Source organism: Silene latifolia, chromosome X (genome assembly GCF_048544455.1).
Source record: "Silene latifolia isolate original U9 population chromosome X, ASM4854445v1, whole genome shotgun sequence".
In the NCBI taxonomy this organism is placed as follows: Eukaryota; Viridiplantae; Streptophyta; class Magnoliopsida; order Caryophyllales; family Caryophyllaceae; genus Silene; species Silene latifolia.
In genome coordinates this window covers 172553760-172569391 of record NC_133537.1, presented here as the reverse complement: position 1 = coordinate 172569391, position 15632 = coordinate 172553760, and positions in this window count along the sequence as shown.

The following is a 15632-nucleotide window of genomic DNA, read 5'->3' as shown; positions in this document are numbered from 1 at the left end:
ACGAAAGTAGTCTAGTTTAACACCATTTGGAGGTGATTTAGTGCCATCCTCTTAGCCTTAGTAATTTGTTGAACTAGTATTTGTGGAGGATTATATGCTCTTAAATTTGTTCTCTTTTAGTTGCCTCCGCCACTTGATGAGGAAGTGGCTATTCCTTTTGTAGATGCATCCATTATTTGATTTTGTGTGCTTAATGTTTGGATGTGTCGCCATTTTGGCAAGACCCACCTTGCCGTGCAAGAAGGCATCCTACCTCATGGTTGTCTTGTTGTGAGTTGAAGGGGCGGAGTGAGACCCGCTAATTGTCTCATATCGGCTATGTTATTAGATTAGTTTAAATAAGGGTCCTAGTCTTTGTCACCTCTTTACTCGGGACGAGCAAAGGTTCGGTTTAGGGATATTTGATGTGACCATAATTAGCGCATATTTAGTCCCCGAATTAGCCTTTGTTCCCATGCTTTTTAGTGCATATTTGGGTCATTTATTGTCTTTAGTTCTTTGTTTTGCATATTCTTTGAGGTTTTGTGTCCTTGGTAGGAAAGGAGTGTAAACCTTGCATTTTCATGGCAAAATGAGACTAAATTGATTGAATTCAATGACCAAGCATCAAGGAGAGACAAGATTAGAAGGCCTTTGTACATATTTTAGTAGATGAGCAATGTTAAGGGAAGATCCTTCCATCCCCAAGGAAATCCCTAAGGATTTTACGAAGAAAAGGGAAGAAAAGAAGAAGGAACAAGACTGAGGAGCAATCCGTGCGGATTGTCCTTAATCCGGCCGTCCCCAGCACGACAATCCGTGCGTCTTCCTTCAAAGACGCCCGGGCAACAGCTCCAGAAGACGTGCGTTTTCTCCCAAAGACGCCCGGGCAGAGGCTCACGAATCCACCCGTCCCGTGCCTAAGACGTACAGATTCCAGTCCAGCACAAATCCGTTTCTTCAAGCTTCAAAGAAAGAAGCCCTTCCTTCGAAAAATACCGGCGTCTCCCTGCTCAATCTAAAAAGTGTAATTACTAGTTTAGCCCTTAGTTAACCCTAATGCATCCACCTAATTTCCACTATAAATACCCCATTAGTCTAACTAGAAGAGCATGTTCTTCTTATCAATTATTAGAGTAGTTAATACCAATCAAATCTCTCTTTAGTTTTGTAATCAACAATTAATCAAGTTTTAATACAAGTTTTATTTCCTTAATCTCTCTTTTGTTCATCCTTTATTTTGGGTAATTGAAGATTATTTGGGTTATTATTGGGAGATTGACAACCTCTCAATCAAGCATCAAGTACTTCTTTTATTCTTTGCTTTATTATTGGAATCATTAATAGGTATAATTCTCTTAATCCCTTTTTAATTATTGTTAATTACTTTCATTTGTTCATCATGTTTCATTTTGTTGGTATGATTGACAACCTTGCTAGCATGATCAACATGATAATGAGTGAGTAGTGACCTAGCTAGGGTTAATGGGTAATTAGGGGAAACCAACATGGGGGATGATTCATGCTTAAATTAATATGCTTTCATGGTTTATTTGCTTGCTTGTTTTGATCTCAACTCATGCACATGTTATGTTTGATGAAATGCGAGCCTATGAATCCTTGCATTTTTTACCCATCACCTATCTTTTCAATGAGACTTGTAAGACATAAACCAACTCGAGTCTCATTAGACCATGCATGTTGTTGAGTAGGGAAGATTAAGTCGACTTGTAGGTGTTGTACAATCTAATCGTTTCGGCTCCGGGAGCCAAACTTTCCTAGGATTGTAAGATATAACCCAACTCAATCCATCACAATAATAATTGCTTGCTTTTAATTTGAGAACATGTTTGTATGATCAATTCCCATGATTCCCCTATGACCCCATGATACCCTAGTGCTTTTTATCAATTGTTTACAACCCTTTCAATTCATCTTGCTTATTTATTTTCATTGCTATTTAGTTAGTGACCTTCTACATCAACCCAAATTGTAACACCCCTAAGACACCACTAGTTTCAATAGAAATCTCATCTCAATTCCCGTCCCTTGGGATCCGACCTTTACTTACCTCTTTACTAATTGTAGAGTTGTTTGTGAGGTTATAAATTGTGTTTTGGTCTAGGTGCTTCCAACGACAATTGTTCTGAAAAATAGAATATAGCTCCGAATCCCGACCAGTCTTCTAAAAATAAATTCTTTTTCTAACAAGACAGCTTCACGAGCCACAAACACTTTGTTCTCGTTACTATTGTAGAAGTAATATCCACAAGTTTCCTTAGGGTAGCCTACAAAAATATACTTTTCAGAACGAGGTGCAAGCTTATCGTCAAACTTGCTCTTGACATTAGCATCACAACCCCATACTTTCATGTATCGCAGATTCGGGACTTTCCCTTTCCATATCTCATATGGAGTTTTGTCGGTTGCTTTAGTGGGACTTTTATTAAGTAATTGTACAACATATAAAATGGCAAAACCCCAGAATGACTTAGGTAACTCTGTTTGACTCATCATCGATCGAACCATATCTAATAAAGTTCGATTCCTCATTTCAGCCACACCATTTAATTGTGGTGTGCCAGGAGGAGTTAACTGAGATACAATACCACAGTTTATAAGGTGATCTTTAAAGTCATTGCTTAAATATTCCCCACCACGATCTGATCGTAATGCTTTAATCTTCTTATTTAATTGGTTTTTTACTTCATTCTGAAACTCTTTGAACTTATCAAAAGCTTCACTTTTATACCTCATTAAGTAGATATACCCATATCTACTCATGTCATCGGTAAAAGTAATGAAATAGTCATAATTACCTCTAGCAGTGACTATCATTGGGCCACAAACATCGGTATGTATTAAAACCAATAACTCACTAGCTCGAGATCCTTTTCCTAGAAAAGGTGAACGAGTCATCTTGCCAAGAAGACAAGATTCGCATGTACCAAATGATTCGAAATCAAAAGGTTTAATTACACCGGTCGACACTAGTCTTTTAATGCGTTTCTCGTTGATGTGTCCTAATCGACAATGCCATAAATAAGATAGATCAGGATCACCTTTTTTGAGTCTCTTATTATCTAAATGATAAGCATCGTTGCAAGTATCTATAGTATAAATACCATTGATTGAAATAGCTTGACTATATACAATCCCATTAAGGGAAAAAGTACAACACTTGTCTTTAATTACAAAGGAAAACCCTTCTGTGTCTAACACAGATACGGATATTATATTTCTAGATAGCGTTGGTACAAAATAACAATTATTAAGATGTAACTCCAACCCTGAAGCTAAACTAAGTACATAATTTCCTACAGAGACGACAGCTACTTTAGACCCGTTTCCCATTCGGAGATCGACATCACCCTTGTTTAGCTTTCTTATGCTTTTTAGGCCCTGCAAATGATTGTACAAATGAGAACCACAACCAGTATCTAATACCCAAGTTGTATTTGAAGCATAATTTATGTCTATCAAAAAAGATTCGGTTGAGAAATTACATGTTGGCATCACAATGCCAGCTTTTATGTCATTCAGGTACTTAGTACAATTACGCCTCCAATGTCCCTTGTTATTACAATAATTACAAGTATCTTTTAGAGGATTACCCTTTATAGGTTTTGGCTTGGTAGAGCTGAAGGAAATGTAGATCTTTATACATATTAACGTACTCATATATGTCTAAAATAATTTGTCATAAAATTAAAACGGATTTTATGCATGCAAACAATAATATAAAAGAAGAGAAATAATGTCCTTACATTGTTGATTTCGGATTTAAGGGCACAAAAGAGATCACCTTTCTCTTTTGATCTTGAGCTTTTCCTTATGGATGAACAAGATCTAAGTATAAGATCTCTCCCTAAGCTTTATACCCAAGGCTTCTCTTAATTTGATTAATATTACAAATACTAGTATAATATTAATCAAGGTAGAAAATTGAACCAAAACTTTTATAAAACACTTATATGTTTCGGTTTTTAAGAGAGAAGAAGAGAGGATTTTTCTTCTCACTAGAACTTGTATTTGGATGAGTAAATTGGAATGAATAATAATACACTACTTTTAGTATATTATTAGGTAAAATTATAGAGAAAACAATGATCATTTTTCTTCCCCAAAACCGTGTAAGAGGAGCCTTTAGGGTGAGCCAATGCATGCAAGTGTTGTTCTTTACAATACATAATAGGCTTGCATAGCTAGGAAATAAGGTAATCATTGTGTTTACCATTATCTTAATCAAACACAATATTAGCCTATTTCTTCCCCTAATTTCGGCACAATGGATAATATAGAGTCCATATTATTTTTGTCAATTTGTCAATATGTCACATGTCATATGTGACATAAATTTGTTATGTAATTTTTAACATATTAAAAATCAACGTATTAATAAAATACGTCACATACAAATATCGACTTAGTAATATCATAATTACTTGTACCAAAAATTTTACCAATTTATAAATCACAACTGATTGTATTTATAACAATTCATTCAATTTAATTGTTACTTTAAACAATTATTTCATCCGAGTAATGATACAATTCAATTACTCAGACCGTATCTTATTTAATCACATTTCAATATGATACGTAAATTTTACTTCCAAAATCGTCCGTCAATTTTCAAATAATTTAATTAACTCGTAACGTTATACGATTAATTAAATAATCAATTAAGAGTGTTGCCCTATAGGTATGACCTAGGGGTCAACTGATCACCACCGTCACACGACAATAATGTCAAACTCTAGTCACCAATCATTACCGATATATGTTGACCATTGACAAGAACAAAATTACTTCCCAATTGTATTCTTTAAAATGAGATTTAATAATGATATTTAAATCATGTGATCGCACTATTGTTGAGGACACATTTCCCAACAATCTCCCACTTGTCCTCGACAAGTGTGCGTCACCAATTCTCTTGTCCTATTACTATCTCCCACTCAATGCAAGGTGTCTTTCAGGTCGTACTTGCAAGTGATCATATCGAGAGTGGTTTCCTCGATCTGGAGAATAACTGATTGACCGGACTTATCTATCATAGATACTTTCCGAGCGTGGCCACGCATTTCCAGTTCATTACTCCTCGAGTGGCCCTGAGATATTGTTATAACCCTGACAAGGGGTGGACAATTCCTATCGCACTCATTCCCTTCGACTAGCCAAAGCCATCATAACCCAAAATATGCCCATTTGACCCCATTTACGAAGGTCGTAGTAACACAAATCAAAGTTAATCTGAAACTGTGCCATCTTAGGCGAATAGTCTTTAGTCAAAAGAATCGACTCATTAGAATACTATAGTAGCTCTCGCCACGACCAGGCTATTTAAATTTGCCAGAACTCTATAAGCGGTCATTAGGCCCGACAAAATGTTCCTAACAGTCTGCCTATGTGATCGACTAGTCATCTCACATGACTCTATGGCACTTGAACTTGCCATCAATCGCCTCACACTCTAGTCACTTCGAGACGTCACCTCATACAAGTGACTATGGGCAAATACTATGTTAATCCGTGTTCACTTTAACGGGGTTCAATTGTCTCTACAACCCGTATGGATGTAACAAAGTATAATATTAAAGATAAAAGACAAATGTGATTATGAACATGAACAAAAACAACACTTTTATTTCATTTCAAAATCTAACAGAAATTTGGTACACGTTTAAGTCCCATGGACGTAACATGCCCATTATGCTTAGCCTGCGATAAAGGCTTGGTGAGCGGATCGGCTATGTTGTCATCCGTCCCAACCTTACAAATCGCAATTTCCTTTCTTTCAATGAAATCTCTTATTACATGATACTTTCTAAGTACATGTCTAGATCTATTACTAGACTTTGGCTCCTTAGCTTGGAAGCTTGTCCCACTATTATCACAATAGAGAGTGATGGGATCATTGGCGGTAGGTACTACTTTTAGACCTTCCGTGAATTGCTAGATCCACATAGCTTCCTTGGCGCTTCGATCTTTGCTATGTACTCACCTCCGTTATCGAATCCGCGATTCTGACTTCCTTGAAGCTTCTCCAGCTTACGGCACCACCATTGAGCATGAAAACAAAACCAGCTTGTGATTTCATGTCATCTCTATCTGTTTGAAAACTTGAGTCCGTGTATCCAGTAACACGCAACTCAGTGTCTCCTCCAAACACAAGGATAGAATCCTTAGTTCTTCTCAAGTACTTAAGGATGTTCTTGACAACAATCCAGTGACTCTCACTGGATTTCCTTGATATCTACTCGTCATGCTCAAGGCATACGAGACATCACGACGTGTGCATATCATGGCATACATGATTGATCCAACAGCGGAAGCATAAGGGATCAACTTCATGCGTTCAACATCATGGGGCTCGGAGGGAGATTGAGTCTTGCTCAATATCGTCCCGGTTACCATAGGTACCAAACCCCTTTTGGATTTGTCCATGTTGAACCGTCGAAGAATCTTATCGACATAAGACTCTTGACTTAGTGCCAATATCCTCTTGGGTCTATCTCTATAGATCCGGATACCTAATATGCGTTGTGCCTCTCCTAAATCCTTCATTTGGAAGTGGTTACCTAACCACTTCTTAACAGAAGACAACATTGGAATATCATTTCCAATGAGTAGTATGTCATCGACATACAAGATTAGGAACACAACATTGCTCCCACTGAATTTCATGTATAAACATGGTTCCTCAATATTTCGAGTGAAACCATTTTCTTTTATAACATGATTGAATCGATGATTCCAACTTCTAGATGCTTGCTTAAGACCATAAATGGATCTCTTAAGCTTGCACACTTTGTTAGGATTTTTAGAATCAACAAAACCTTCGGGTTGTATCATGTACACCTCCTCTTCTAAATGCCCATTTAGAAAAGCGGTTTTGACATCCATTTGCCAAATTTCATAATCATGAAATGCGGCGATCGCTAACAAAATCCGTATGGATCTTAGCATGGCTACGAGGGCGAAGGTCTCATCATAATGGAGACCTTGGACTTGGGTAAATCCTTTTGCCACTAGCCTAGCTTTGTAGACATCGTCATGTCCTTCTATGCCATTCTTGACTTTGAATATCCATTTGCATTGAAGGGGTCTTGCCCCTTTAGGCAAATCTACCAAGTCCCAAACTTGGTTTTCAAGCATAGAATCCATTTCGGACTTCATGGCTTCAAGACATAAGGTGGAATTAGGACTAGAGATTGCGGCCTTGTAGGTTGCGGGCTCGTCACTTTCCATAAGCAACACATCGAGTGTTCCATCTTCCTCGATAAGTCCCATATATCGATCGGGATGGCGAATAACTCGGCCCGTCCTTCTTAGTGGAGGAGGTACAACCGCGTTAGACGACGAAGGAACATCTTCCTGCGTCTCTACCTCGGTTTGTGGCTCTTGAACTTCATCAAGTTCAAAATTTCTCCCACTCTGTCTCTTAGAAATAAATTCTCGTTCTAAGAAGACAAATTCGCAAGACACAAACACTTTGTTCTCTTGAGGTTTATAGAAATAGTAACCTCGAGAGGTCAAAGGATAGCCTACAAAGATGCACTTTTCAGATCTTGGGGCAAGCTTATTGTCGGGTTTAGCCTTGACGTAAGCATCACATCCCCAAATTTTCATATAGGATAGATTAGGAACTCTTCCTTTCCATGTCTCAAATGGAGTCTTTTCGGTGGCTTTAGTGGGACTATTATGCAAAGATAGAATTGCAGTTTGGATTGCAAATCCCCAAAACGAGTTAGGTAACTCGGTTTGACTCATCATGGATCGAACCATATCAAGTAGGGTTCGATTTCTCCTTTCGGCAACACCATTCAGTTGTGGTGTTCCAGGTGGAGAAAGTTGTGATATAATACCACAACCTTTCAAGTGTGAATCAAATTCAAGACTAAGGTATTCACCACCACGATCGGATCGTAGTGCCTTAATTCTTTTGTTCAATTGGTTCTCTACTTCGTTTTGAAATTCTTTGAATTTCTCAAACGCTTCACTCTTATGTTTCATTAAATAGATATACCCATATCTACTTAAATTATCGGTGAAGGTTATGAAGTAGTCATAATTACCACGGGCGGTGATAGTCATTGGTCCACATACATCGGTGTGTATGAGTCCCAATAGCTCACTAGCTCGTGTCCCTTTACCGCTAAAAGGATTACGAGTCATTTTGCCAAGTAGGCAATATTCGCATGTACCAAATGATTGATAATCAAAAGGTGTAATCACATTAGTCGAAACTAATCTTTTGATGCGATTCTCGTTTATGTGACCTAATCGACAATGCCAAATGAACGCTTCACTTGGGTCACTTGATTTGAGTTTCTTTGATTGAATGTTATAAATATCATTTGTTGGATTTGAGGTCTCTAAAATGTAAATGCCATTAATGGAAGAAGCTTGGCCAATAACCAAATCATTCCTAGAAATAGTACAACGATTGTTCTTAATGACAAAACAAAAACCGTTCATGTCTAGCATGGCGATTGAAATAATGTTTTTAGAGAGCGTAGGCACATAAAAACAATTATGCAAATACAACTCAAATCCATTTGGCAAAGCTAGAACATAAGTTCCTTTGGATTCGGCCGCTACCCGAGCTCCATTTCCAAGGCGTAGATCCACATCTCCTTTGCTAAGCCTCTCCACATCTCTTAAACCCCGTAAATGATTACAAAGGTGAGAACCACAACCGGTATCTAGTACCCATGTCGTAGTGGAAGTATAATTTATATCAATAACATAAATTTCTTTAGGAATTGTACCTTTTGGAGTAATGAGTCCTTCCCTTATATTTCGCAAATACATAGGGCAATTCCTAAGCCAATGTCCCATGCCATAGCAATAATGGCACTCATCATTAACTTGCTTGAAGTTTTTGATTTTCTTTCCTTTCTTCTTGAACCTCTTGCCCTTTGAAGCAAGAACTTGATTGCTAGAGCTCCCACTAGCTTTGGCATCCTTATCTTCCAGAGATAAAGACCCTATAGATCGTATGAGGTAGTCTTCCCGAGACGGACTCACACGAGGTCTAGTAGTAGTGGGTGGTTTAGAAGTGGTGATGAAATTAAGGTTTCCATCCGAACCTATCCCGAAATGAAGTTCTCTAGTTGTATCGAAATTATTGTTGGAGCATACGTCGTCAAGAACATGGTGATATGACTCAATAGTTATCGGTGCGGTAGCATTTGATGGATTCATTGTAATGCACTACAAATATGGAGGAAAGGAAATATTAACATTTGTCTTTTTAAATCATACTTGCAAATTTAACAAGATATGAACATTTATATAGTGACCTCTACCCAACTATAATAAATGATTCCAAGACCCAAATTCATATCAACTTAGGCACGGGGTAGCCGATGCAACCTTCATTAATATAACTCGGTGGATTAACTTTTTAATCGATTCTACTTTTAGAACTCTTGGTCGATAAAATTACTCTAATATTTATCTATAGCCCAAAACACATCAACAAGGGCACGGGGTAGCCGATTCAACCCTTATTAATAACTTTTGTTGAGTTCAATCCAAATTTCGAATGAATGTGTCCATTATCCAAACCCACATCAACTTGGGCACGGGGTAGCCGATACATCCCTTATCAACATGAATTCGGTAGATTAACATTCATCACCCACTTCCCCTACGTAACAAGGTTTGTACCCCGGGGTAGCCGAGTGCACTCCCTCGCGAAATAGGTTTTCATGGTTTCTACTATTTGGTAAGGCTATGTCTCAATTGTTTATTTTAGCGAGAGGTCATGTCAATTTATTATCTATCACGTTTTAAGTGAACTAAAGCGGTGAACTACGATAATTATAATTGACACGATCGATAAACTCAATAAAATAAGGATGCATGTTTTAGTTATGGCGATTTAGCGATGCATGTGACATAAAATAAAATGCAAGCATAAAGATAAAAATCCTAGTATGGCCTTTCCTAAAATAGAAAAAACTATTTAACTATTACATATTCGGAAACCAACTCCATTGGTCCCTTGAACTTCGGTTGTGGCACGCATCTCGAGGTAACACCGTCTTTATGTATCGCCATTCTTGAAGAAATCCGTATAGTGGAACTCCGGAATGAATAAAATTACATAATAAATTACATAATTTCCTATTATACATTTGTAACTAAAATAAAATAAATCTATTAAATTACAAAACGGTGATACGAGATCACAATAAAATACAACCGAATCGATATTCCCATACATTTCGGGAAATACCAATTAAAATCTAAGGCCATACTAAGTAAAATTACATAATTCAAAATTACATAAATTAAAATTATGACAATCATAAAGAAAAATGCAGCATTATAATATGTATGAACATGCTCAATTTTATGCTAAATCGCCTTTTAAATAGCCAATATCGTATATTACTCGGTTTTTACGGATTTGCGTGATTTCAACATTTTATAATCACAAAAATACATAAACTCATATTTATGCATAAGTTAATTACCCTAACCTCTTAGGACTCAAAATTTAGTCTTCACTAATAATTTGACCATAATTAACCTATATTTACAAAATTGTTCATAAATGGACCAAAAATTACAAAATAAGCTATTAAACTTCAAATAAATCCAAAAATTCCAAATAAATTCAAAATTTGAAATTTAAACTCATGAAAATTCTGGAAAAATTCCATGACACTCATAATGTTCAAAATCTTTAGGTTAAAAATTTCGAAAATTTACCGGAAAAACAATGTTGCGGTTTATCGATTTATAATAAAATAATCATAAAAACATGGAAAAAATTATTTTCATTAACTTTTCAATTTTAGATCTGAAAAATATAATAAAATGCAACATTAGACGTTTTTCCTAAGTCATAGATTATGTTTTATTAATTTTCACTAATAATGTCACTATTTATGCTATTTTTCTTCAAAAATTCATAAATCATGCAAAAAGACTTCTTTATAGCCAATTATTTTACACACATCTTGTAAAATTGCATGTGACAACATATTAATTTTCTATGACCAGATTCGAAATTTAACTCATATTAACCTATTTTTCACTTAAATCCGAATTTAATAATGAAAAATTCATTTTTCGAGCATAATAAGTCCAAAAATTATGAAAATTTACAGGTTATCTCAAAATAATATATGTGACAACATATCCAAAAACCAAGTGAAAATTCGAAGTATAGCAATTTTTAGACCAAAAATGACATTTTTACTCATAAAATCACATTTAAATGCCATTATTGTAAATTATGAACAATAAAAATCCGAAAAATTAACCAAAATATCCTAAAACACTTTAGGACCAGAAATATTAACATGTATGTAATAATTTCGTGATATATCATAATAACACAAATTTTACAAGTTTTATTTGTTATTCATATAACTCGGAAAAACTTTTAACCAATTTGCATGCAAACAACCGTGGCTCTTGATACCGATTGAAGGAAATATAGATCTTTATACATATTAACATACTCATATATGTCTAAAATAATTTGTCATAAAATTAAAACGGATTTTATGCATGCAAACAATAATATAAAAGAAGAGAAATAATGTCCTTACATTGTTGATTTCGGATTTAAGGGCACAAAAGAGATCACCTTTCTCTTTTGATCTTGAGCTTTTCCTTATGGATGAACAAGATCTAAGTATAAGATCTCTCCCTAAGCTTTATACCCAAGGCTTCTCTTAATTTGATTAATATTACAAATACTAGTATAATATTAATCAAGGTAGAAAATTGAACCAAAACTTTTATAAAACACTTATATGTTTCGGTTTTTAAGAGAGAAGAAGAGAGGATTTTTCTTCTCACTAGAACTTGTATTTGGATGAGTAAATTGGAATGAATAATAATACACTACTTTTAGTATATTATTAGGTAAAATTATAGAGAAAACAATGATCATTTTTCTTCCCCAAAACCGTGTAAGAGGAGCCTTTAGGGTGAGCCAATGCATGCAAGTGTTGTTCTTTACAATACATAATAGGCTTGCATGGCTAGGAAATAAGGTAATCATTGTGTTTACCATTATCTTAATCAAACACAATATTAGCCTATTTCTTCCCCTAATTTCGGCACAATGGATAATATAGAGTCCATATTATTTTTGTCAATTTGTCAATATGTCACATGTCATATGTGACATAAATTTGTTATGTAATTTTTAACATATTAAAAATCAACGTATTAATAAAATACGTCACATACAAATATCGACTTAGTAATATCATAATTACTTGTACCAAAAATTTTACCAATTTATAAATCACAACTGATTGTATTTATAACAATTCATTCAATTTAATTGTTACTTTAAACAATTATTTCATCCGAGTAATGATACAATTCAATTACTCAGACCGTATCTTATTTAATCACATTTCAATATGATACGTAAATTTTACTTCCAAAATCGTCCGTCAATTTTCAAATAATTTAATTAACTCGTAACGTTATACGATTAATTAAATAATCAATTAAGAGTGTTGCCCTATAGGTATGACCTAGGGGGTCAACTGATCACCACCGTCACACGACAGTAATGTCAAACTCTAGTCAGCCAATCATTACCGATATATGTTGACCAATTGTGATGAGAAACAAAATTACTTCCCAATTGTATTCTTTAAAATGAGATTTAATAATGATATTTAAATCATGTGATCGCACTATTGTTGAGGACACATTTCCCAACAAGAGCAATTCGCAATTGTTTTACCTTTTCCCTCCACCTAAACGGGCTTCTTACCTGCGTTCCTCTTAAACTGCTTCTTCCCCTTCACGTTAATCACAAGCACATCTTTCCTCGTACTCCCACTCAATCCCATGTCCTTCTCAGCTTGCACAAGCAGAGAATGGAGCTCATGTAAACTCTTTCTCATGTTTGTCAAATTGTAATTTACCCTAAATTGGGTAAATCCCTTGACGTGCGAGAGAGAGTGGAGCACTCGGTCCACCACAAGTTCGTCAGGGATCTTGCATCCTAACCCCTCTAAAGTTTCCACGTACTCAATCATTTTAAGTACGTGTGAACTTACAGGTTGACCATCTTTGAGGTTAACCTCAAAGAAACGAACAAATGTGTGTCATACTTTGAATTATTCTCGGGGCTTGAGAAAACATAGTGGAAAGCCTCGAGAATACTTCATGTGCATCACGAAACTTGACACATTGCCTTTGTAAAGCAGGATACATTGAAAAAATCAAAACATTTTTTATTGCTGCGGATTCTTTTTGATAATTTGAAAAAGCCTCCCTTACAACGGCAGTGGCCCTAGTACTATGCGATGGGGGAGAGGGATCGACAAGGTAGCGTAATTTGCCATCACCTGCGGCAGCTAATCGAAGTTGTTCTTCCCAATCTTTAAAATTACTACCGCCGGCTTTTAATACATATTTGTCCATAAAAGAGCCATGAATCTCTAGCTATGGTGGCGGTTTCACTAGTAGAAGTCATCGTGATAACTACAAAGGAAATAAAGGAAAGATTAACATTTATCGTCTAGAAATATTTAACTTGTGAAACTATTTAACAAGTTCCCATTTATATAATGATCTACCACTGAATTATATAAATGATTCCAAGATCCAATTTTATATAAACATGGGCACGGTGGACCGATTCAACCCATATTTATATAAATTTGGTGAGTCAACATTTTGACGGATTCTACTACTAGAACTCTTGGTTGACGGATTTTCTTAAAATCTATCTTTTAGCCCCAGAATAAATATGGGCACGGTGGACCGATTCAACCCATATTTATCCCGTTGAGTCCAAGCAATTTTCACGCGTAATAACTTTTATTATCCTACTTACCCAACGTAAAAGGAGTGTACCTCGGTGATCCGAACCTACCTCTAATGAAGAAGGGATTCATAGGTGCTATTATTTGGTAAGGCTTAATCTCAATTTTAAACAAATGTGAGAGATCTTATCAATTTAATTGTCTATCACTTTTAAGTGAACTAAATTGGTGAATGCTAGACAATTAAATCGATAACAACAAAAATAAAACATGTAGTGACGATTTGGCATGAATGCATAAAAGAATTAAAACAAACAAGTCCTAAAATGGCCACCTAGTTAATCTAATTAACTAAAATTATTACACTTCGGAAACCAACTCCTTGGTCCCTTGAGCCTTCATAAATTGGCCTCCTTCTTTAGGATTTCAGAACGCCTTTCCGAAAACACCGTCTTCATGAAAACTCCGTCTTTAGTAGCTTCATCTAATTACTAATAATTAAATTATATAACAATACCCTATTATATAATTTGTAATAAAGTTAAAATAAAACTATTAATTAATTACAAATTAGGCGATGCGAAATCGCAATTAATTACAAAACAAGTCAATATTCCTTTACATTTCGGGAAAAACCAACTTCTACCTTTGGCCATATTAGGAAAAATTGCATAATTATAATTCTAAAAAAAACATTCATCTAAATGAATAATGAAATGGATTATGGAAAATGACATGCCAAATCGTCTAACTTACCAACAACGATCATTTGAGCTTGCCTTGACGGAATTTTTACCAATAAAAATTCATAATCAATTCTTAAAACACTTTTAAGACTTACTTATCATACTAATTTGGTCTAATATCAAAATAATTATTCTCAACAATTATCTTGAATTTATATGGTAATTAAAACACAATTGTGACAAAAAATGATATAATAATTCACAATTATCATACAAAAATTCCATTTAATATAAAACTTTATGGAAAAATAAATTTCAAAACCATTAACATTCTGGTCTTACACCAAAAATGCCATGCAAGTGAAAATTTGTGATTTTAAAATTTATTTAAAACGATTTCACAATTTAATCGGTAAAGCGACAATTTTTACGATTTAATTCTAAATCAAACCATAAAAATTGAAATGTCTTAAAATAAAATTTTGTACATTTTGTAACAATTTCCAGGAGCTAAAAATTCAGAAATTTCGAGCCCTAAAGTTAAATCAATATTTATTTACAAAATAACCATTATTTACCCATTTTTATCAAATAAAAATCAATAAATTACCTAAATTAATCACATTAACCTAAAGTATCTACTTATATCATAAATAGAACATGCATGTGGTTATTTATAAATAAATATGCATAAAATTAACATGCAATCAATTTTAATTAACTCTTAATTAATTTTAATGCATTTTTACTCAATTTTATGCCAAATTAAGTTATAAAAAGTGGAAAAATTTAACAAAAATCAAATTTTCGTCCCATATCATCCTAAGACCAGATTATTTACATGCAAGACTATATTATGTGATAAAACGAATTTTAGTAACATAATATCAATTTTATTAATTTATCTCAGAAATTACTAAAATCGTCTTAAGACAATATGCATATATTTAACAATGCTCTGATACCACTTGTTAGTTATTTAGACCAAATTAATACTCATCTTATGATATTAAAATTACAAATTAATTTAAAGTGGTCTAAATCTACATGCATGCAAATAAAAAGTATAAAAGATGGTTTTAAACCATCTTAAGACAAAAATTCCTTACATTGCTACAAGACAAATATGGGCACTACAAAGGTCTCCTACCTTTATAGTTCTTGAGCTATTGAACTATGGATGATCCTCCAAGAACAC